Here is a 23,486-nt window from a genome sequence, read left to right as displayed (position 1 = left end):
CTCCATTGGGTGCGGGGGTTACCGGGCTCCGCCCTTGACGAGGAGCTGACAGGGAGCCCCTATTTGGTAACCCCATCGAGCACATGTTCGATGGCGGCACGTTGGGAAGGCCTGATGCCCTCCCAACACCCCCTACCAACCAAGCCGGAGTGAGGACGCGCACTTCCCGCGCCTGCCGCTGCCATTGCTGTTGTTGTTGTTGTTGTTGCTGAACCGTGAGGAAGAGCTGCGGGGAGGTATTGGGAGGTCCTAAACTTCCTAACGGTGCCATACAATCACATTCTGGTGCAACGAAGGGTCAGAATTAATGGAAACGAGTCCTTAACTGACATAGACTAAGAATAACTAGCAAGATGTCCTATAGTTGTCTATGTGAGATGCGGTGGACCTGGGCACGACATTTAATGGGGGAAATAGGGGGAGGTCGGGTCTACAGAGTGTTGTTTACAGAAAATGGGACTAGGGAATGGGGGATTGGGGATAGTTGGGAAGTATTGAGGAAATAGGGGAATATTTACAAGCGGATATGGATGGATGCAAATCCCATATCCGCAACACTGCACCCTTCTCTACCTCGGGGCGTCCTGACCCGATAAATTTTTACCTACTTTAGTGTGGCACTCAGATGTAGTTCCCTCTATTATTAACTCAACTCTGAGTGCGACAGTTTTACAGATATTCACAAATGAGTAAATATGTCCCCCTGCGACGTTGCACCCTTCTCCTAACAGAAACACACCCACAGGATAACCGAATCGCGGAAAGCATCCTCAAACTAAACATACAGCCGGTAGGGAGCATCATTTATACAAGACTACACTGATATTTACACAACGATCCAGGACCTGTTCTTTGAGGAACACATGCAGATGTTATGCATAGGGAGAGCACGCATGCCAGCATCGATACACCAACCCACGAGTGCCCTGTGGCCCTACGGCCTTTAATAATGTGCAGAGCACCCCGTCCAAGCACCAAAAGCACCACCCCATTACGCACAGTCAGCACCATCCGGTGCACCAATAAAGTGTTCATAAAAATGCACAATTAAGTGTCCATGGTCACCGGTGGTGTCGCAGCCGGCCGATGATCTGCCGCTGGTCTTGCCTTCATGGAGTGCACTTGGCCTTCTGGCTTCTTTAGAAATAAAGAAAGGTGCCAACCGCGTCCATTTCTTAATTGTGGCCGTCAGGGGGCGAACTAAAAGTGGTTCACCTGTATGGCATAGGTGCCACGTTGACCCAGAGGTCCATCCACGGGTGGTGCTTGACCGCAAAAGAACTGCGGTCCATTGTGGGTGGCCACAAAAATTGCGGTCCATATGGTGTATCGATCCAGGCAGCAAGCAGCGGAAGTACAGGCCCACAACTGCGGAGCCAGCACCTCTCTCTCCTCTCTCTCTGCCCCAAAGCCAGATCCTCGGAGGTGGGAGACAAAAGAAGACAAGTGAGTAAGGTGGTAAGGGCGCAAAAGTGCACGCAATACAAGGTAATGCACACTGGGGGCACATGGGAACCAGGTGAGACAGGTACGTTCCTACCGTACGCCCCCCTCCCCCCACCAGGTAACCTACATTGCCCCTCCCTTACCCCTTACTGTATCCACAAAACACAACACTACCCATAAACATCTACTTTACACATCAACGACGTCCCTACTGTCTTCCCCGTTCCTCCCATAAACCAAATTCGTCTTCTCTCCCTCCTAACCAATCAAATTTGCCATTTCCAACTCTCATCAAAATCTGCCATCTCCAACTCAACATCAAAATTTGCCATCACTAATTCATCATCAGTCCCTCCTAAGGAGGGAGAGATGGAATCACCCCAATGTCTCATCCACGTCGTGATGCGTCTCACAAATCCAAACAGCAATTCTCCTTTCCTGCAACACAAAACAAAGATAACACAGGTGTGGAGTCATCAGCATCACCTCAGGTAAGTGGCTGCGTATGGTGCGACAGGTTCATCAATCCTAACTATTTCCTAAATGACTCCTGCCTTTCTCCTGCCAAACCATTGGCCCTCATTACTCTATGTGGTTCGAAGAACCAAAATCCCATCGACCATCTGTGGTGCACACCATCAATTTGGGTCTCACTCCCCGATTCAACACTCGGTGCCCCCGCACAATTTCGGTGGCTGGGTCGTGTGACGCTCCCAGCTGGTCCGCCCACCTGCACACCTCCACCACTGCAGTTGCCTCCGAGCTTACCTGCTCCTCACCCTAACCTAACTAACTGGGGAAGGCCCTCTCGCACTCTCACCCCCTCAGTGCCCTCTCTGGCACGGGCTGCCCGATCCACACCCGGGATCCTCAGGCACCCACTGACACTAACGGCTCCCAGAGCCCACCTGCGGCCTCACCTGGCCGACATCTAACAGTGGCGGAGTGCCCAACCATTCACACTCATACTAACAGGCCACACGACCAGCCAATTTCACCACACCAATGCACCCATCCACAATACCATTCTGCAACCGAACCACAAATGCCAATATCCAACCACAATTTACCTATACCTTCTAACTATTCTTTAAACTACCCTCCCCGGGTACTTGTGAAAAGGGGTCCACTCTTCCCCCATCCACACCTTCGCACCATGCACACCACTCCGTACCACTTACTCCAACTCTCTCCACACCACTCATTCTCTGCTCCATATATTCCACACACCTGTACTTGCACACCTGTGCTCTCATACTTGGTTCCGCCTGCACCCTTCTCTCCCCCAAGCGCATTCGCGCTGATCCACAACACTCACTACTCATACACTGCTCCACACACCTGTCCAGTTCTCACACAGCATCATCTCATCTAACTACTCCCCTCTGAAACTTGCGCTTCCCAGTCGTCCCTTTAAACTATTGCGCTCCCTCGTCATTATCATCCACTCTAATCTACCTGCGTCCCCTCTACAGGTATCCTTGTCACTAACTAACCTTAACGTTACCTAATGTCATCTTCGCTAGATCCCTACACACAATATCCTAACCCACCCGGGCTAGTTTTCACTGCCATACACCCCATAAACTATAGCGCATCTGCCCCCAGTTTGTGAGGGATGACAGAGTTGCCATCCCACCACATCGGGCATCTCCCACTACCAATTTTGCACATCAAATTTCAACAAATCAAAAATTTGCCAATCACTACCCATCATCTGCCAATCATTACTGCCAATCCTTTGCCAATCATCAAATTTTGTTTTTCTAATTTCGGGGCCAAAACACTATCCTCGTCATTACAGTCTACTTACTAATGCCTCTCGGTGCGCCAATTCACTTCTAAAGCTCGGCTTCGTACAGCCAAGCCATGAATGCGGGTTGTTTGGTGCCAGCGGCTGGATACGTCCCGCATTCGGTGCAGGGAAGGAGGTTTACCCGGGCCGAGGTCCCACGCACCATCTCGGCACGGAGCCATCCCATGGCCCGATCTCGACCTGCCGGAATGCCTCAACAAAAAGTGGTCGCCATGACGACCCTTCCTATCGGGCTGCCCGCTCTGCCTAGTGGAGCACGGACGCGGCCGTTCAAAGCGAGGCCCAGCGTGGATCGCGTACGGCGGTCCTTTCGAACCCGCCGTGGCTCGGATCCCCGCTGGTTCTCGCAGCATGCGAAGCCCGGCACGCACCGAGGGCCCGATTCGGCTATAAGTCGCTCTAACTGCTAACCCGGTTACCGTCGATGCCTCACCTGCATGCTTACACGCATACGCTACCCCTTTCTTGCTCATACATCCAGCCGTTTCCCTGCTCTTGGTCATTGCACCTTCTCTTACACACCCAGGTACACTCATTCCGCTCACAGACTTGGTCACACACCTGACCACCGAACACCTTTGCACACACTCGTCGCTCGCACACCTCACCAACACACCTCTTCGCGCCCCCTTCTCGGTCACCTCCTCTGTGACTATCACAGGTGTGCTCTCACTCGCACACCCAACCACGTGCCTCACGACCAACTCAAGTGTGCATTCCCACACACGCTCTACCATTCCAGGTGTGCATCCTTCCATTCCAGGTGTACAACCTCGCTCACCTGTCACAACCAACTCATGCTCCGTGTCACTTTCACTACTTTCACCTCCATTCTTGACAGCGCACTCACCCTTACTCTCGACAGCACACTCTTTCCTCATGCACCCGTCCGTTACACACCTTTCTCACGCACACTCTTGCGCACACTCTCCCGTTACATCCTCTGTAACACTCACCACAGGCGTACACTTTCTCGTTACATCCTCTGTAACACTCACCACAGGCGTGCATTCCCCCTTACTCTTGACAGCGCACTCTTTCCCCATGCACCTTTCCGTTACACACCTTTCTCGCGCATCCTCTTGCGCACACTCTTTCGTTACTTCCTCCGTAACACTTACCACACCGCGCTTCCATGTACCCCCTCGCACACGCACTTCGACCAACTCACTCTTGACGGCACACTCTCCCGTTACATCCTCTGTAACACTCATCACTACGCGCTTCCATGTGCTCCCTCGCACACGCGCTACGACCGACTCACTCTCGACAGCACACTCACTCCTTGGCGTGCACTTTTTCCTCACACACCCCATGGTCGGACATTCTCGCACACCTCCTTTTTCGCACACCAGACCTGTCGCACACTTCACCAACGGCCTCTCACGAACACCCGGGTCCATCTCGACCCCCAAGCTTATTAAATCACCTGGCGCATCATAAGCACGACCATATTGGTCACCACTTACACCGGGTCCTCTTTCTCTTCGCTTCTCCTCCATCACCTGCGAATCCCTCATCCGGTTAATGAGCACATCATCACGATCCGAACACAGACTTTGGACCAATTCTTTTACTTCCTCTTTGATCTCTTTCTTATCCCCTCTCCGTCGCTTCTTAATTTCGCTTACCCCTTCTTCCACTTCTTCTAATTTCTGCTTCACCTCCTTCATCTCCTCGTGCGCCCCCTTAAGTTCTTCCTCTAACTCCACCTTATTTTTTTCTATGTGCTCCCGCACCTCCCGCTCTTTAACCTCCATCACCTCTACCACCTTGTTCATTTTCCTCGTCAGGTCCTCATGTACCGTCTGACACTCTTTTTTAATTACCCCTACGTCCTTTTTCATCTCCTTCTGTGTCGATTTTAAACCCTCTATTACCGTTGTGTTCTTCTTTACCTGGTCCCCCAACTCCTTTTGTCCCACTGTCAGTTGTTCTACTCCCAGCGTCAACTCCTCTATACCCCCTTGCAATTTTACAGTCCCCTTTCTCACCTCCTTCTCCATGCGCTCCTCACAGTGCCTCACCTCCTCGCGCACTCCTCCGACCTCCTCACTCACACCTCTTCTGATCTCCTCTCCCATCACTTGCATCTCCTGCCCAGATGCCACCCTCATCTGCTCCATTTCCTCCCTGTGAGCATCCAATTTAGTTTCTACCCCCATTCTGACCCCCTCTATCTGCTGCCCCATTTTTTAAACTTCCCTTTCCGCTTGGTCCCTCATGTCCCTCAATTTGCCTTCCATACTGTTTTCTAACCCCTCTAACCCCTTTTTCATCCCTTCCATTTGATTCTCTTGAGCGGCCATTCTGTTTTCTACCCCCGTTAACCCCTCCTGTATTTCCCCTAATCTATTGTCTAATCCCTCTATTCTACTCCCTAACCCTCCGATCTGGGCCCCCATGTCCTCCCTCAATTTCTCGCTATTGGACCCCATCCTTTGTTCTAACCGTTGGCTATTGGCCCCCATGTCCTCCCTCAATTTCTCGCTATTGGACCCCATCCTTTGTTCTAACCGTTGGCTATTGGCCCCCATGTCCTCCCTCAATTTCTCGCTATTGGACCCCATTACCCCCATTTGCTCACTCTGAGCCTCTATACTGTTTTTCAAACCTCCAATTTGGTCTCCCATTTGTCCCATAAGGGCCCTCATTTGCAGGAAAAAAAGGTTCGAATCCACCAGCGGCGCTGCTACGGTCACGGGCGCGGTCGCCGTAGCCATGTGCGAGGTGCCATTTTGCGCGCCCGTAACCTCGTGCGCGAGGACGCCATTTTGCGAACCTGCCGCCCTCACTGCTTCGCTCTCCTCATGTCCCTCAATTTGGTCCTGGATCGACCCTGCCTCACTCTCCTCTACCGGAACCCAGCCGTCTTGATCTCCCATAGCGCGACTTTCAAAATTCGGGTTTTTTGTAAAACAAAATCAAATTTCGGTGACTTGTAATTTTGAGCGCGTTAAGCGCGCTTCGGGTCCGTATCTCACTCCCGACACCAATTGTTATGGATGCGGTTTAGATGTTATTTACCGAGCGGTGGTATTGCCGCGACCGAACAGTTATTCCCCGACTAGACCCCGATTCCACCCAGACGTTGACCAAATCGCGCTATGCCAAATCAATGATGGAAAGGACGCGACGACTGGGAAAGAGGAAACGACGCAAGGGGTACAGTTCTCAAGACCTCCGGAGGAGGGTATAATTACAGTGGTGGAGAAAAGGGGGTAGATTACACGGCAGAGTGAGGTAAAAGACACAGAAGAGATGGGCACTTAAATACAATCTTATCTATTCCCGGACAGACCACAGACAAACGGAACAAGGCTGACTTACACAGGGATTGATGGCAGGGAGGGACAGGTAGTTCGATGGCACAAGGTGCACCTTGGCTCGGGACAGGATAAAGCACGGTCCAGTCCAGAAGATGCGGGGAGGCCTCACAGCGCTCGGAGGGTACGTCTTGCTTGCTCCAAGCTCAGCGCGCATCTGACGTCACCTCCCTCTCCCTGCGCATGCTCAGCGGGGAGTGACACGCCCTCGGCTGGTTGGCTCCGCCCCACTGGGGCCGGTCCGCCGCTTCCATTGGGTGCGGGGGTTACCAGGCTCCGCCCTTGACGAGGAGCTGACAGGGAGCCCCTATTTGGTAACCCCGTCGAGCACATGTTCGATGGCGGCTCGTTGGGAAGGCCTGATGCCCTCCCAACACCCCCTACCAACCAAGCCGGAGTGAGGACGCGCACTTCCCGCGCCCGCCACTGCCGTTGCTGTTGTTGTTGTTGTTGTTGTTGTTGCTGAACCGTGAGGAAGAGCTGCGGGGAGGTATTGGGAGGTCCTAAACTTCCTAACGGTGCCATACAATCACATTCTGGTGCAACGAAGGGTCAGAATTAATGGAAACGAGTCCTTAACTGACATAGACTAAGAATAACTAGCAAGATGTCCTATAGTTGTCTACGTGAGATGCGGTGGACCTGGGCACGACATTTAATGGGGGAAATAGGGGGAGGTCGGGTCTACAGAGTGTTGTTTACAGAAAATGGGACTAGGGAATGGGGGATTGGGGATAGTTGGGAAGTATTGAGGAAATAGGGGAATATTTACAAGCGGATATGGATGGATGCAAATCCCATATCCGCAACAATATTTTGCTGTGCATTTGACCAGTGTTTTTTTTCCACGCATTTTTCAAGAACAGACAGAAAATGGGAGATTTACATGTTACATTCGCAAAATCGCTGAGAGGTACGCACACGCACCTCTGAGCTGTCTAGCCTGGGTTTCAAATCTCAGCTCAGCTATAAACTGTCATCCTAGTGTCTAACAGGCAGGGAGAATCGTCAATGTGTGTGCCATCCCTCGGATGGACGGTCAAACTGGATATCACATATGCCGGCATACATTGCTGGACATTAAATATGCCATGGTGTCCTTCGCAAAGATTAGGCGATCTATCACCAAACCACTAACCCTGGTGTTGACTTAACGGTCAAGGTGGCTGGCTTGAGATCCTAGGGTCCTGAGTTTGAGACCCTGTCATGTCATTGAATTAACACCAGCTGGGTTGATTCAGCCTGTCATCTTTCCGAGGTCAGCAAAATGAGTACAGCGGACTGGTAATGGAGGTCACTTCATCAGTGGCACAGAAAATGATGCAGCCACAGGCTACATATGAAAGAAAAAGAATAAATGTTGCCACATTATTTCAATGTCCTCTCTTTCTCAACAAATTGTCTGCCTCTCCAACTTTTTAGCCTTTTTTCTCTGCTCTCTTATTTCATTTTTACAATGCAAAGCTCCCCCCCAACCCCATTTTTATATCTACCTTGCATTCTGTACATGCATGATTATGTATATTGTCTTTTTCACCTGAATCTTCCTATCCATTAAGCAACAAATGGTTGCACAATTTTTATTTTTTTTGGTGAACTCATGAGGCTTATGGAAAACCTTGTTTACACAAGATATTGCAATGTAGTTAACATTGTGAGACACCAATGCTGCCGTGGAGGCATTTAAGAAACAAATAATACAATAATGTAGGATGGAAATCCAAAATTCATACCTGTAAGTATGACAGGTGCTATATAGCAGGTGCTGATTAACTTTGCACCATGGAAGGCCAACTAAAGCAACCAAAGGAAGCAAAGGTTTTATTTATATAAATTTAAAAGGAAATTATTGCACACGTGCTAACTATCTATGTACATTAAACTTGTGATTCTTGGGGAAAATGCCAGGGGCATAGAAAAGGCCCCTTTATATGGTATGCATCATATGGCAAAGTATAGAAAAGAAGGGACATTCCATAGCTTGTAGAAAATGCCCAACAATACAAAATAAGGGACATTCAAAAAATCTCGTGTGCATGGTGGACTACCCTTGTGTTCTTAGGAGGAACCAAGTAATGCTCTCGAAAAGTTCATATAAAGAGGCGCCAATTTGATTCATACAGCTGCATGAAGAAGTAAATGTATTTTATTTGCCAGATGTAGGGCGCCCCGGCACTTTGTGCCTCCCTTGATTTTATGAGAATTTACGAACGGCAAAACAAAGAATGTGGTGATTCACACCACAAAAAGGTGTGTTCACATTCACAAAAATTCACATTCACCCCACAAAAAGGCAAAAAAAAAGCAATCGTTTATGATTGAATTGAAATGGAAATCTGAGCTTCTCTTTCAATCAGCAAATGAGAGAAATGAGATTCAAATGACCGGGAAACTCATAATTCTCAGATGAGCTTCAAGTTTCATCTCAACATTCCTGTCCTTTGGCTTTGTTTTCAGCAGGTTAAATGCAGAAAATGTCTCACACAATTTAAGTTGAATCAAATGTTGATAGTTACACATCAGGGCAATATGTGTATCGTACCTCTGATGGACTTTAAACTGGCATTAGTTGATAGATGTTGAAGATCCCACGGTGTCCTTTGTGAAGAGTTGGCGAGCTGTCGGTGGCACCATGCACAAATTCCGAATTCCTGATTTAACAGACTGGGGTGGGGCAACTGGACAAGTGGCACAGACGCGCGAATGCCCTTCTCCATCTCCCTCAGCTGCTGATGCTACTATCGTGTCCATGTGCTGCATACAAAAGAAGGACCCGTTCAGGTTAATCAGGATGTGAAAATATTTTCTGCCATAATTGTGTAAGCTTATAGTAAACATAGTAAAGAGAGAATCTTTTTGAGCATCTTTCAGTGGCATACGTTCCACCTCAAAACTGTCGCAACCGAGGGCCAAAAACTCCTACCAAATCCAGCGTCCTTGTAAAATCAAAATGGAATGGATTTCTCAAGAAATCAAAAAAACACTTTCAATTTTTTTTTTAAACCGGTGAATCTGTGGGCAAAATATGTTTTAAATCACAAGGAAAGTCCGCATACTGGTCCATTCATAAAATATCTCCATTGAATTAATGTTTTTAGCAGAAAGTCAAGTCAACAACAATGAAACATTGGCAGAAAATCTCGCATACCATCTTTGGTTTTATCCTCATGATTTTATTCCTGCCAGAAATATACAGGTCATTCAGGAAGAAAAGGTCACACAGCCATGTTTGATTTTCCAATTTCTCCAACCGATCCTTCTTTCCTTTTTATTTCAATAGAAATTGCAGGAGATAAGCAAATTCCTGAAAAACTGCACCACCATTCAGCCATCTGACATTTTAGATATGATGAATATCACAAAACGTTACTTTGATTTCTTCCAGCAAAGAGCAAAACTGCCGATAATGCAGGATCTTGGAACGAATCGGGTTGACAACTTTCACCACATGTAACTTGTCAACTGGACATACTGACTCTGGCGATGTATATAATGAGGTGAAATGTGTAAATTGTCCAACCAAACCTTGACCTCTCCTTTTGAAGATGGGTTTTCAGGCAAGCAATTTGGGATTTCTGTAATCCTGATCTTGGAGGAAATTTCTAGTGAAAGCTGAGCTTTTCTTTGAGATTTGTGTGTCGATTTGTAGTGATTCATCACAATATTCGATTTTCAGACAAATGATCTCCTGCACAGAAGCCAAATTGGCTTTCTATCTATTTCGATGCCAGCAAACTCATGCTCCCAACTGGCTTGCACAATCTGCTGTTCTAAGTTGGAATGTCACGATGTTCTCCTGAACTTTGTGTTTCTGATTGCAATAAAAAACGGAGACGACCCTTTCGTATTTGTGATTGAGGGTTTTAAACTGCCTGCAAATGAAGTCTTTTCAAACAGCCTAATCTCTGCGAATCAGCTTGGATTCAGTACCGGTCTCTCAACTCCGGACATACTGCTGTTACTTTTCCAACTATAGAGTTCATGGAACACCTTACCGTGTGCACTGTGCAGTGTTGAGAAAAAAGACATAGGGAGGGTTACCCCTCCATTTACATCGCTAAGATGTGGAGCTTCTGGCAGACTGGTTGACAGCCCCAAAAATGTTGAAATCTCATGTATTATAAAGACTTAAAATAGGTCCAACAGCAGGAAGCATGGATAAGCAGAAGCGTATAAGCATATGGAAGCAGGAAGCATAAGCAGGAAGTATGGGAACTTTACCATGTGGATATTTGCAAACACATTTAAGCGATCACAAACCTTCTGCCATCTCCTTTCGTTTTGATGATTTTGGAATGAACTTTGAGAAAAAGATGCATGAAACAGACAGATGATTTGGTTGAAGTTAGCTCAAGCATTGCGTCCCTGGACGCCGCCATTTTGTCTGAACATCGATGTTCCTCCGCCCTGAGAGACAAATTTGATTGGTCGAAACGGCGTACAATTTTGCCAAAGTACTGCTAAACTGAAAGGTTTTAGAAGTGCAAAGAAGACAATTTGTGTTCTACAGGTCATGTGCTACATACAAAGTTTTGAAGCAATTTAAATAAAAGTCGTTTTGAAGTCTTGAAAAAAAAAAGAAACAATTGAATCAGAAGTTTCCCGCAGTTAATGCATTTGGGATACACCGTGCTTTCCACCACCTTAGTTGACACTTTAAATTAGTTCTTCATGCGTGTTATCTGTGTCCTTTATGCCATCCCTAAAAACAGTAAGTTTCCTGTTTTGAATGACGAGTACACCCGCTCACGACAGGAGCGGCAGGGGGAGTCATGTTATTATCCTTATTATTATGATCAGGTTATTGAAAGATTCAGAACATGCATGACATTATACAATGTTATATCAGGTAATTGAAAGATTCATAACATGCATGTTATAACATGTTAGATCAGGTCATTGAAAGGATCAGAACATGCATATGCATGACATTATAACATGTTTGATCGGGTCATTGAAAGGATCAGACCATGCATTAATATAACATGTTAGATCAGGTAATTTAAAGTATTAAAACATGTGTGGAAGCCAAGTTGTTGGAACCACTCGAACCACAAAATGTATCACCAACCACTTCAGACTGTAACAAGGAAATTTAATGAAGTATGTGTACACGGAGAGAAAGTAATCATACAAGATGAGCATACGCAAGTACCCCTACGGTTCTCTGAAAACGCAAGGGTCGAGTTAGTGGTATTTATACATTTCAAGAGGAACAGCACAGCATGTTATCTCCCCTAATGAGATCGTGGGCTGACGACGTGGCAGCTACAATTCCTAGAAATGACTCCCCCAGCCCTTCCATAAACAGAGTTTAAAAGTTCACCATTTGCCCTACTCCAGTGAGCCACGTTTCAATAAGCTCCATGCAAGTCTTCCTCAGCACCACAACAACCCCCCCTGACCCAAAGCTGATCTTCAACAATCAGCTACAAGGTTACATGATAATCCCACAAGCCAGAAAGTCACAATAACAACTGCTGTCCAACCCAGAATGCATATCATTTTCCCTTGTAATCAACTACACATGATATGCCTTATTTTCCCTTGGCTTTGATTGGACAGAAATGGCAATTACCATTTGTCAGCTTCTACACATGCATTACATTATAACGAGTATAAAGCCCTTTGACGGGTTGGAACAGTTTTTGACGGTACAGCGACGTGAGCATGCCGAAGTCTGGGCCTAGTGTCAGGAGTGCTTTTATCATCTTTATTTATTAGACATCCTTCAGACATAAATGAACACTCGTTTTACTCTGCGCACTTTGCACGTCACGTTCAGCGAATTTCACCTCTCTATGCCGTGTATTTATTGTGATTTAAAAAAAAAAAAACGCTTCCATACACCGACCTCAAGGATCGGTTTGCAAGCCTCCGTCTACAATTCCAATGTAAGAGAGATAATTACTCTTCTTTTGGGTGCTCAAGCTCTTTTGCATCCTTGGGATCTCCTGGTTCATTTGGGTCTTTGGGGTATTTTAGGTAATTTGGGTCCTCTGCCTCTTTGAGGTCCTCGGGTCTTTTCAGTCATCTTGGTATTTTGGATTTTTGGGTTAATTTGGGTCTTTGGGTTCCACTGGGTCCTCATGGTCTTTAAGGGTCTTTTTGGTGTTTTGGATTGTTTGGTTCTGTAGGGTTGTTAAGGGTCTTCTGGGTATTTTGGATTTTCAGGGACTTTTTGGTCTTCTGGGTCTTTTCGATTTTTTTCGGGTCTTTGGCATATTTTGGGTCTCTGGGGTCTTTTCAGTCTTCTGTGTCTTTAAGGGTCTTTGAAGTATTTAAGGGTCTTCTGGGTCTTTTGGATCTTTGGGGTATTTTTTTTAGTTTTCATGGTCTTTTGGGTCTTCTGGGTATTTAAGGGTCTTTGAATCTTCAGGGTCATTTTGGGTCTTTGGGGTATCAGTGGTGTTTTGGGTATTTAAGGGTCTTGGGGTCTTTTCAGTGTTTTGGGTATTTGGGGTGTTCATGGGTTTTTAAGGATCTTGGGGTCTTTTCAGTGTTTTGGGTCTTTGGTGTCTTCATGGGTCTTTGGGGAATTTTGGGTCTTCAGGGCCTTTTGGGTTTTTGTTGTCTTTTGGGTCTTTAAGCATCTTGTGGTCTTTGGAGTATTCTGGATATTTAAGGGTCTTTGAGGTCTTTTGGATAATTGGGGCATTTGTGGTTTTTTGGATATTTAAAAGTCTCCGGGGTCTTTTGGGTCTTCGGGGTATTTTGGGTGTTTGGGGTCAATTACTTTTCTGTCTTTTGGGCCTTTGGGGACTTCTGGGTCTTCATGGCCTTTTGTGTCTTTAACAGTCTACAGGGTATTTAGGGTCTTTGGGTATTTTGGGTGTTTAGGGTCTATTTGGTCTTCTGGGTCCTTGAGGTCTTAGGGTCTTCCCAAAATGTTGGGTATTTGGGGTCCATTGGGTATTTAGGGTATTTTCAGTCTTTTGGGTCTTTCGTGTATTTTGGCACTTTGGGGTATTTTGTGTTTGGGGCCCATTTGGGTCTTTGGCATATTTTGGATTTTCAGAGTCCTTGGGGGTCTGCTGAGGCATTGTGGTATTTTGGGGTCCTCTTTGTCATTTGGGTCATTGGGGTTGTTTGGGTCTTTTGGATCCTCAGGGTCTTTTGGGTCTACAGGGTTTTCATACTTTTGGGTCTTTGGGGTATTTTTGGTCTTTGGGTATTTTGGGTCTTCAAGGTATTTAAGGGTCTTCTTGGCCTTTTGGGTCTTGGGGACTTTTGGGTCTCTGTGTTCTTTTGGGTATTTAAGTGTCTTTGGGGTCTTCAGAGTCCTTGGGGTCTTCTGGGTCCTTGGGGTCTTCTAGGTCTTCATTTTCTTTAGTGTCTTTAACAGTCTACAGAGTATTTTGGGTCTTTGGGTATTTTGAGCGTTTGGGGTCCATTGGGTCTTTGGGGTCCTTGGGGTCTTTTGGGTCGTCTTCTAGGTCTTTTAACCGGTGGACACAGTCGTGTTCAAAGACTGCCCCTTAACTCCCCCCCCCCCCCACCCCCCTTCCCCACTCAAATCCCTCCTAAAGGACAACTCAAAGCCTTTAAATTAAAAAACCTAGCCTTTTGAAGGGGGACAAACACACACACATTGTTTTATTATATTAATAAATATAAATATAATATATGTGAGATCAGGTCATTGAAAGGATCAGAACATGCATGGTATTATAACACGTTAGATCAGGTTATTGAAAGGATCAGAACATGAATGACATGACATATTAGATCAGGCCATTGAAAGGATCACAGCATGCATGACATTGTAACATGTTAGATCAGGAAGTATCAGACCGTGCATGACATTATAACATGTTAGATCAGGACATTGAAAGGATCAGACCATGCATGACATTACAACATGTAGGATCAGGTCATTGAAAGGATCCCACCGTGCATATAATAACATGTTAGATCACGGAATTGAAAAGATCAGAACGTGCATGATATTATAACATGTTAGATCAGGTCATTGAAAGGATCAGACCATGCATGATATGAAAACGTGCTAGATCATCTCATTGAAAGGAACAGACCATACATGATATTATAATGTTAGATCAGGAAGGATCAGACCATGCATGACATTATAACATGTTAGATCAGGACATTGAAAGGATCAGACCATGCATGACATGATAACGTGTTAGATCAGGTCATTGAAAGGATCCCACCATGCATGATATTATCATACATTATGTTCGATCAGGTCATTGAAAGGATCAGACCGTGCCTCACGATTCTAAATTCCTGATAGTAATATTGACTTCAGTAAGGTTGTCGGGGAGGGGGCAATATCGCAATCCACAAAACCCCTTGAGGAGTGGGGATATTGTTTCATAATATCATTAATACTATTCTATTATCATGTATTGTTATTACTTTTGTAATGATAAGCAGCTTTGGAAAAACGCCATGAAAAGGCCTTGGAAGAACTCCATGGAAGCGGCAGGAAGGGTCGTGTTATTAACCCTTTGGGGGTATATAGACTGCAGTAGATCTACAAATATATTGAAGTTCTTTGTTAAACAGCATTACCGACTATTTGAAAAGGTCCTCTCCCTCCCCTCCCCCCGCATCGCACTATGCACAAGGGGTAATGATGGAGGGAGGTGCTAAATCTCAAACATGGGGCTACGACGGATGCCCTGGATATATATCCCAGGCATTCAACACAGTTTGGCTTCCTTCCCGGTTTGCCAAGTTCACTGCCTAATGGCAGAAAAGGCCGCCTTCACAGCTGGCTTTCTCACTTCTTTCACTCTCGCAGAATTCGCAGTCGATGCATTGCTATAAATTGAATCCTTTATTTCCCTCTCTCAGTAAAGACTGGAATGGCTTGAAAGGAAATTTATTGGGCCTCATCTACCTCTCCCATGATTTGGAAAGCCCGTCTTCCTATTGGGAGATGACTCCACATTGAGATGTCCATTACTCCACACCACCAACAGGCAGGCAGTAACTGCATCACACTCTGCTGATCTTGAATTGATTAGATACAGGGCTGATATAACATTTATTTTTATTTATTTCTGTATATAAGGTCGAGGCTCGTGTAAGAGTGAACATTGATCACAAAAAAGACAAACTGACACATAAAACATATGATAAAGGGAGCGGGAGAACAAGACGGATGGTTAAAAATTATCCAGTTGTGTTAAAAAAAGAGGGGATGACTCGTATTGTAATTGGAATTAGTAGTTGCGTAATTACTTCCCTTTGAGCGTTGACAAAAGATCAGCTTTTTATAGTTGGTTCAGCGAGTTTAGGATTGTCTTTAAATGTTATCGAGTCATTGTAAAATTAATTCCTTTGTTTTTCGTTAATCAATTTTGTCAGGTTAGTAAATGTACACAACGTAGAGCACTGATTTAGTGAGCGTACTGGTTTTGTAAATGCAGCTGCATTCATGTCAACTCCTTTTTAGGCTAACCCATATATTTAAGCTTTCCAGGCTTAGTATTCCAGGCGATATAATTATTCCAGGGTCTTAAACTGTATATACGTATTATAGATGTCAGATAACAATGGTCAGGCAATATCACAATTGCTTGAAATCCGCAAAGAAATAAATAAATAGGGAGACCTACATTCAAAGGACACCACCTCCATGCCAAATAAATAAATAACATATCCTCCAGCGCCTGGCAATGCCACCATGCAGCACATAGAGACGAGATGGTATTGGGAGGGAGAGGTGTACAATAATTGATTGATTAATTATCCAATTTAAATAAATAAATAATGATAATAAAATAATTAATTTCTTAATCAATTGGCTAATAGCATCGAAACCATCAGTGTTCCATCCGAAGTAGAAACTTTAAAAGCTAATTAAATACTTCATTAATCGAAAAAAAAATATCAAAAATAATTAATTGATTAATCAATAAATAATTAATCGATAAACTGATGAATCAATAAATCAAAATATCCTTTATAGCCAAATAACTTTGTCATTGTTGTGTCCAAATATCAGCTTCTTAGCTCAAAAGGTGCCTGAGATATTGTCCAGATGAGAAAGAAAATAAATCAGTCGTTAATAATGAAAATAAATAAATAATAATCGTAAAATAATTAAATTATTGATCATTTGGCTAAGAGCATACCTAAACCACTACCGTTTCATCTGAATCGGTAACTTTAAAAAAATCAATTAAGTGATCAATCGATTAATTAACAAAAATATATACATTAGAGCCAAATCACTTGGTCCCTGTCATGTCCAAATATCTGCTTCTTAGTTCAAAAGGTGTCTGAGGTATTGCCCAGATGAGAAAAAAAAAAGTGATTAATAATGGGAAAAAAAAAATCGTAAAATAATTAATGTATTAATCAATTGGCTTAAAGCATACCCAAACCACCACCGTTTCATCCGAATGTGTAACTTTTTGAAAATGAATGAATGAATTAATCAAATAAATAAATAATGAATGGATTAATTGATTAATCAATAAATCAAAAATACCATTTACAGCCAAATCACTTGGTCATTGTCGTGTCCAAATATCAGCTTCCTAGCTCAAAAGGTGCCCGAGATATTTCCCAGATGAGAAAGACTTAATAAAACGATAATAATGAAATAATTAATCAATTAACTGATAAATTAAAAAATAAAAATAAAGTTTTTTCCAAAGCACTTGCTCACTATTGTGCCCAAATTTCAACTTCCTAGCTCAAAGGATGGCTGAGATTAGCCCCGGAGAAACAAACAAAACGGAGTGAAAACTGAGTACTCTCTTTCAGCGTGCGTCATTGCCGAGCCCCCTTTGGTGCCCGGCAATGACGTTATGCAGCGCCTGGAGATGTAATAGGAAAGGAGCGGTGTACAAAAGAAAGGACATTGTGGAAAGTGGGGAAACACACAAATAGCAGGGTAGAGGGACACACCATAGGGAGACTTGGGTGAAAAATGAAATTAAAGGGAGGGATCGTGGGGCAGGAGGAGGTCAATGCTGAAAGAAAGGGAAGGAAAAACCAGGGATGAGGCAGCAATGCAACGAAAAACAGAAGGGATGGTTGAGGGAGAGGGGATTTCGCACAAAAATCTGAAAAGGAGGAGGCGAGTTTGGGGAGGATTGATGAGGGTAGAAAAGATTGTCAGAAGGGAAGGATAGGGTGACCTGAGAATGAGGTGAACAGTCATCTTGAAGCGCTGGAGGGAGGAGTGAGATTGAACAGACTGAGAAGGTTGGTTCCACAGGTGGGCAAAAAGAGGAACAAATGACTGGAATTGCACAGTGAGTCTGGATTTAGGGACCTGTACCTAATGGTGACAGGTCATCCTACTTGAGGGGGTCAACTAGCCATCATAATTCATACGAACCTCATGACGACACAAAATAATTGGTTTTGGATCAGTGAGGATATGGAAGTATATGGGGACATGGTAGGTGGGATGAGTGATCAACATTCCACCATTTAAATATCCCCTGCCCACTGCAGAAGAACTCACTACACATTTCCATGGCTCCACTGTTTTCAGCAAACTAAATTTAAACCAAGGTTACTTACAAGTGCCACTGGCACCATATAAATATATAGCAAATTGATGGCACCTGATGACCTCAATATTGAACTGTCAAGCTTGTCTCCCTCCTCTTAAACCTGGTGGCTGTTGTTTGGAATTCACATGCAATTCATGTTGGGAAGTCACACGTTATAATTCATACGTTGGGAAAACTTAGCGTATGCTTCCTCTCTATCCATTCCCTCAAATGGCACCACAGCCGCCTCTACTCTTGAGAAGGCCGAATGTGTCTGCTTCGGAATCTTGTGTCCCCAACCCCTCACCCGCTGTAGCCATCCTTCCCAGTCGCACCCAACTGCTCCTGGACTCTGTGTCTGTTGAAAATGAGAATGTGGAGAAGTTTCTGACAACCCTCGACTCTGACTCTGCAACTCGGCGTTAGCTCACGTGTCCTAAAATCCTGTGCTGCTGCTCTTGCTCTTCCTCTCTCTGACCTTTTCACCCTGTCATGTACCTTAGGTCATCTTCCATCTGCTTGGAAATCGGCCAACATCACAGCATTACATAAAAGGTGCAAAAATGGATCACTCACACACACACACACACACACACACACACACACACACACACACACACACACACACACACACACACACACACACACACACACACACACACACACACACACACACACACACACACACACACACACACACACACACACACACACACACACACACACAATTAGTGATGCAAAAAAAAAAAGACTAATCTCTTATACAAATCAAATCTCCTTTGTATCAGCAAAGGAATCAAATTAATATAGTAAAACAGCATTAAGAAAATAATCTCTAATCCTTTAAGATAATTAATTGTTAAGGTCACACTCACCTCTGCAGATTATTAACCTGGTTGTGGCTTTTGGTAACAAAGCCTAATGCAAAATTGCCATTGAGGTCATTGCACAAATGCATGCCAGTTGAAAGTGTTCAGATCAAGTTTAGGAGTCCCAAAACTTTTGGTAATGGGTGTAATTAAGAATTCAAGTAAATGCGATGTGGATGCAACATAGTTATGATTGGCTGATGGCCTCTTCCTGGATATCTTTGAAACACCTATTGGTTTCGCAATGTACCTACCGGTATTTCATGTAGTGCCCAATCCTGGTACCACATATAGCAAACAGTCAACCAGAAAATGGAAAGGCACCAGATATAGACCATACCAATCAGGACAGTCATATTAATCCCATTTGTGAATAGGAGCCTGCGTTGTTGTTGTTGTTGTTGTTGTTTGTGCCAATAATCCAAAAGTGACATGGAATTTCTCCTGAGACTGGTACAGTTTCCAGCAGCTTCGAATCCAAACCCTTCAAAAACTGCTGCTTTCGGCCGGATTTCAATCCGCAACCTCTGGGATACCATTTTCGTATCCTTACCAATAGGTGATCGCCACCTTACCTGATACAATTGTGCCATTCGCCTGTCAGAGGTGGAAAGACTTGCAGTAAAACAGGTGTTAGCCTGGAAAATCACAACTTGATGTCATTAGGAAATGTATTCCACAGAGAATGTAAGAGACACTTGCACAATGAACAAACTATTTCTGAATAATTCATTCGTAAATCCTCGTTGACAGAATGATTGAACAACAGGATGAATTAATTCTGGAACATTTAAATGGGGAATTATGTGTCGCTGATAGTGATACCTGGTCTCCACCAAGAAGTTATGCATTATTTCAGGCCGGGAATAGGTTCAAAATAGATCCAAGCTCTACGTTTCCCATTATTAAAGGCTCGGATGGTCCGGCAGGTTTGGAAGAGAGTTTTCGGGTTCAGAATAATCTCATGACACCATTCTACAAATAGCTTGGCAGCCAACACCATTTATTAGGGTGAATTGTTCACATTGTGATACAACCATGGAATTTGGCCGTTGGGCTCTTTTATAGATACCCTTTAAGAACAGTCGATTAGCCAACTCGATCAACATAGCGGCCATTTCTTTCAACATGGCCACCATCTTTTTCAAAATGGCCGCCAAAGTTGCTAAAATGTGCCATAAACTTTTTATCCCGTCCCCTGCACAGCAAGAGATGGGTTTTTGTAATCACTTCTGTGTCTGTGTGTGTGTGTGTGTGTGTGTGTCTGTGTGTATATGTGTACTGTATATGTACACATATACACACAGACACAGAATTATTAGTTGAATGTATGTCTGTGTATATGTGTGTCTGTGTGTATATGGGTGTCTGTGTCTGTCTGGGCCATAACTCTTTTACCATTTGAGCTATTGTCATCAAATTTTCACCAAAGCTTTATTATGATAATACAGAGAAGGAAAATTGATAATTTTGTCAAAAGGTCAAAGGTCAGCGTCACATAAGATCATCACTTTTCTTCGGATTAACCTAAAATTTGAAGAATTTGCTTTGAACTCTGAATTGGTTCACCAATCAAAAGCTCGAAGCCGATTATTTTTTAGATCTAATTTAAAGCTCAAAGGTGCATAAAATAAAGGTGCATGCTGCATAAAATCATCAATTTTAATTTTGTAGTTTTTACCTCCGCCACCAAAGGTGGGTGGAAGTTATATTTTCACCCCTGTCTGTCTGTCTGTTTGTTTGTCTGTTTGCCGGTCTGTGAACAAGATATCTCAAAAGGTTGTGGACGGATTCGGACAAAATTTGGCAGAGAGGTTTGGTATGTGGCAAGGATGAAATGATTCGATTTTGGTGAAGATCTAGATTCGGATCCGGCTACTAGAATTTAAGTGATTCTTCACCATTGGGGAATAGGGCCAAAAACCGACATATAGCAGGATATCTAAAAAGGTTGTGGACGGATTCGGACGAAACTTGGTGGAGAGGTTGGGTGTCTGACAAGGAAGAATTGGTTCAATTTGGGTGAAGATCCAGATCCGGCTCGTATAATTTTTAAGTGATTCTTCACCATTGAGTGATATGGCTAAAACCGATACATAGCACGATATCTGAAAACGTTATGGACGAGTTATGACTAAACTTGGTGGATGAGTTGGTTCGGTGACAAGAACAAGCCGATTCGATTTTGATTCAGGGCCGATTGCGGATTGCGGATAAGCTACTCGGCCTGGAGGAGGTATACGCTCTAAGAATGCCGTTTTACTTTTAAACCGTTTTCGTTATTTTTAGCATATGGAAAAAGAATACGTCTGAATACAAACGGACGCAGAAATACAAATGTACGTGGACGGGCTTTGCATTTTCAGATGCTTTATACAGTAGTTAATATTTTATTTAGAATGTACGAGTATCAATACAAAATCACACAAATACATATTATCTATAAGAGGTTGTTGAAATTTTCAATTTACCAAATTAAGATTTTAACGATTTAATTAATTCAATTTTTGTTTTTAAGAAAATGGCTGCCATGTCGAATTTTGAGTTGACCAATCCACATGATTCAAAGGGTATCTTTATCAGAACATCACTGCCATGCATGTTTCATTGTTACATGCTTGTATCACAATGTGCACGTTTTTTTGTGTTACAGTCTGGACACATCTAGTTCATAACTTGCTGGTGGTGACAAGGCATTCAACGACGCACCAACAACAACCAATTTGTTCGCATTTGATATTCATGCAACATACAGCACGATGACAGAAAGGCTTCCATAGTAATTTGGAATTTGTCCACGGTGCCGGCGATAGCTAGCCTACTCTTCGCGAAGTACACCGTGGGATCTTCAACATCCAGCAACTAATGGCAGTTTAAAGGTCATCAGAGGGACCTGAAGGGCCTGTGAAACACCAGGATGACAGTTTGTAGCTGGGTCGATATTCAAACTCAGGCTAGACAGCTTAGTGGTAAGTTAGTGTACCTTCAGCCCGCCATACTTCCAGCCTTTCATAAATCAACAAGCATTCTGAGTATTGCGCTGCAATACATGTCCCCTACCGGCAGTCTGTCGTCCGGAAAACTGTTGGGGAAATTACCAAGGGTTTTTTATCCACAGGTTCTGAATCGTTCCCAATAGCTAATTACCTCAGGACGGGCTCACCTGTGATTCGCACTCGGGACTTCGATTTATACACCTTTAAGAAAGGTCAGCAGAAGCACGAGAAAAGAAGTGATAAAGAACCTTTCGAGTCGCTAAATATTAGTAATTTATTATATTTTCTGGTTCACGATCAATGATCGATGTGTATATATATGTTGCTCGGCTTGGCTCCGCCCCTCCGGAGAGCACGCGATGTGTCGCGCTGTTGACGTTCGCGAGACGAGGCTGAGGAGAACTAGAATAAACAAGAGATATCCATTTTTTATTTTTTTTTCGTTTAATTAACGATATCTGCCAAACCACGTGCCCTATCGCAAATTCCAAAAGGACGTTTTAGTAGACTGACATGCTGAACAGATCTGTGAAGTTTCCCCTCGATTGGATCAAAAATAATGGAGCTCGGTTTTAAAGGTTCATGCTTTTAAAAACGTCATAACTCTGAAACCATGTGACGCATGACGTCATGCTGGGTGACTTTTTTGTTCGTCATGGGTATGCGATTCTACCTGCAAAGTTTGGCCTCGATCTGTTCAGCCGTTGCAGAGAAAAAGGGGTTTTCGTGTTTTCACGAAAAACAATATGGCGGCCGAACCACGTGACCTGTGACGTCATAATTACCATTAAAATATTCTGCAGACCGAGTCCCCCCTACGGTGAAAATTTGACCTCAATCGGTCCTATTATTGCAGAGAAAATCTTTTTTAAAGGAAATTAAAACTTAACATGGCACTGAGTTAAGGATCATCAGAATTATCAGAATTCCCAAAGTTCAAAGTTCCATAACTTTGTCAAAAATGATCGAAACGTCGTGATGTTCGAACTTGATCTGTAACTTATCATGAGGAAACCATGTACCAAGTTTGAAATCATTAGCATTAAGAGTTTAGAAAAAAAAGTCCGGAAAACTGTTCTTTGCGTGACGGACTGACGGACGGACAGACGGAGGGACGGCGTGCAAACCTCTCGTCCCCTCCGGTGTACACCGGTAGGGGACTAATAAGCCTAATTGTTCAAATATATCACCAACCTGTAACATTTTCAAATGCCAATTGGACTTTAACCTTAGCTGTTAAATATTGTCTGCATTTTATTCTCTCCATGAACAAATATCACCGTTCTTACGGTTCTCTCCTTCATGCCCAACTTTAGGGCTGTCGATGTAACTTTTGGCCTGACATACTTTTGGCAGAAGGTTTTGGATTTTATCAAAGACGACGGGTGTGGTCGGAGGTGGGGGGGGGGGGGGGCTTTATGTCCATTTAATGTAAAGCTGCTACATTTTCCAGGATTTGGGACTTTAACTTGACATTTATGCAATATTTCCATAACATATTAGTACAGTGAACCTGCTGAATGTATCTTAAATAAATGTCTTCTTCA

The 23,486-nt window shown here is 44.0% G+C and overlaps 2 long non-coding RNA genes across 2 annotated transcripts; one reads left to right on the top strand and one right to left on the bottom strand.

The window, feature by feature from the left end:
- Positions 1-8,716: 8,716 nt before the first annotated feature.
- LOC137436247 (uncharacterized) lies at positions 8,717-11,784 on the bottom strand. The gene is made up of 3 exons (XR_010986219.2): positions 11,723-11,784; positions 10,849-10,995; positions 8,717-9,342 (listed from the first exon to the last, which is right to left on the bottom strand). It is a non-coding gene; the product is annotated as an uncharacterized LOC137436247 (long non-coding RNA).
- Positions 11,785-12,469: 685 nt separating this feature from the next.
- Positions 12,470-23,052, top strand: LOC137436246 (uncharacterized). Its single transcript, XR_010986217.2, has 3 exons — positions 12,470-12,482; positions 18,578-18,629; positions 21,597-23,052. It is a non-coding gene; the product is annotated as an uncharacterized LOC137436246 (long non-coding RNA).
- Positions 23,053-23,486: the final 434 nt, after the last annotated feature.

This window comes from Myxine glutinosa, chromosome 11, assembly GCF_964187855.1.
Source record: "Myxine glutinosa chromosome 11, kmMyxGlut1.1, whole genome shotgun sequence".
NCBI lineage: Eukaryota > Metazoa > Chordata > Myxini > Myxiniformes > Myxinidae > Myxine > Myxine glutinosa.
The sequence above is the reverse complement of the archived record's forward strand: the minus strand, read 5'-3'. Positions and strand labels throughout refer to the sequence as shown.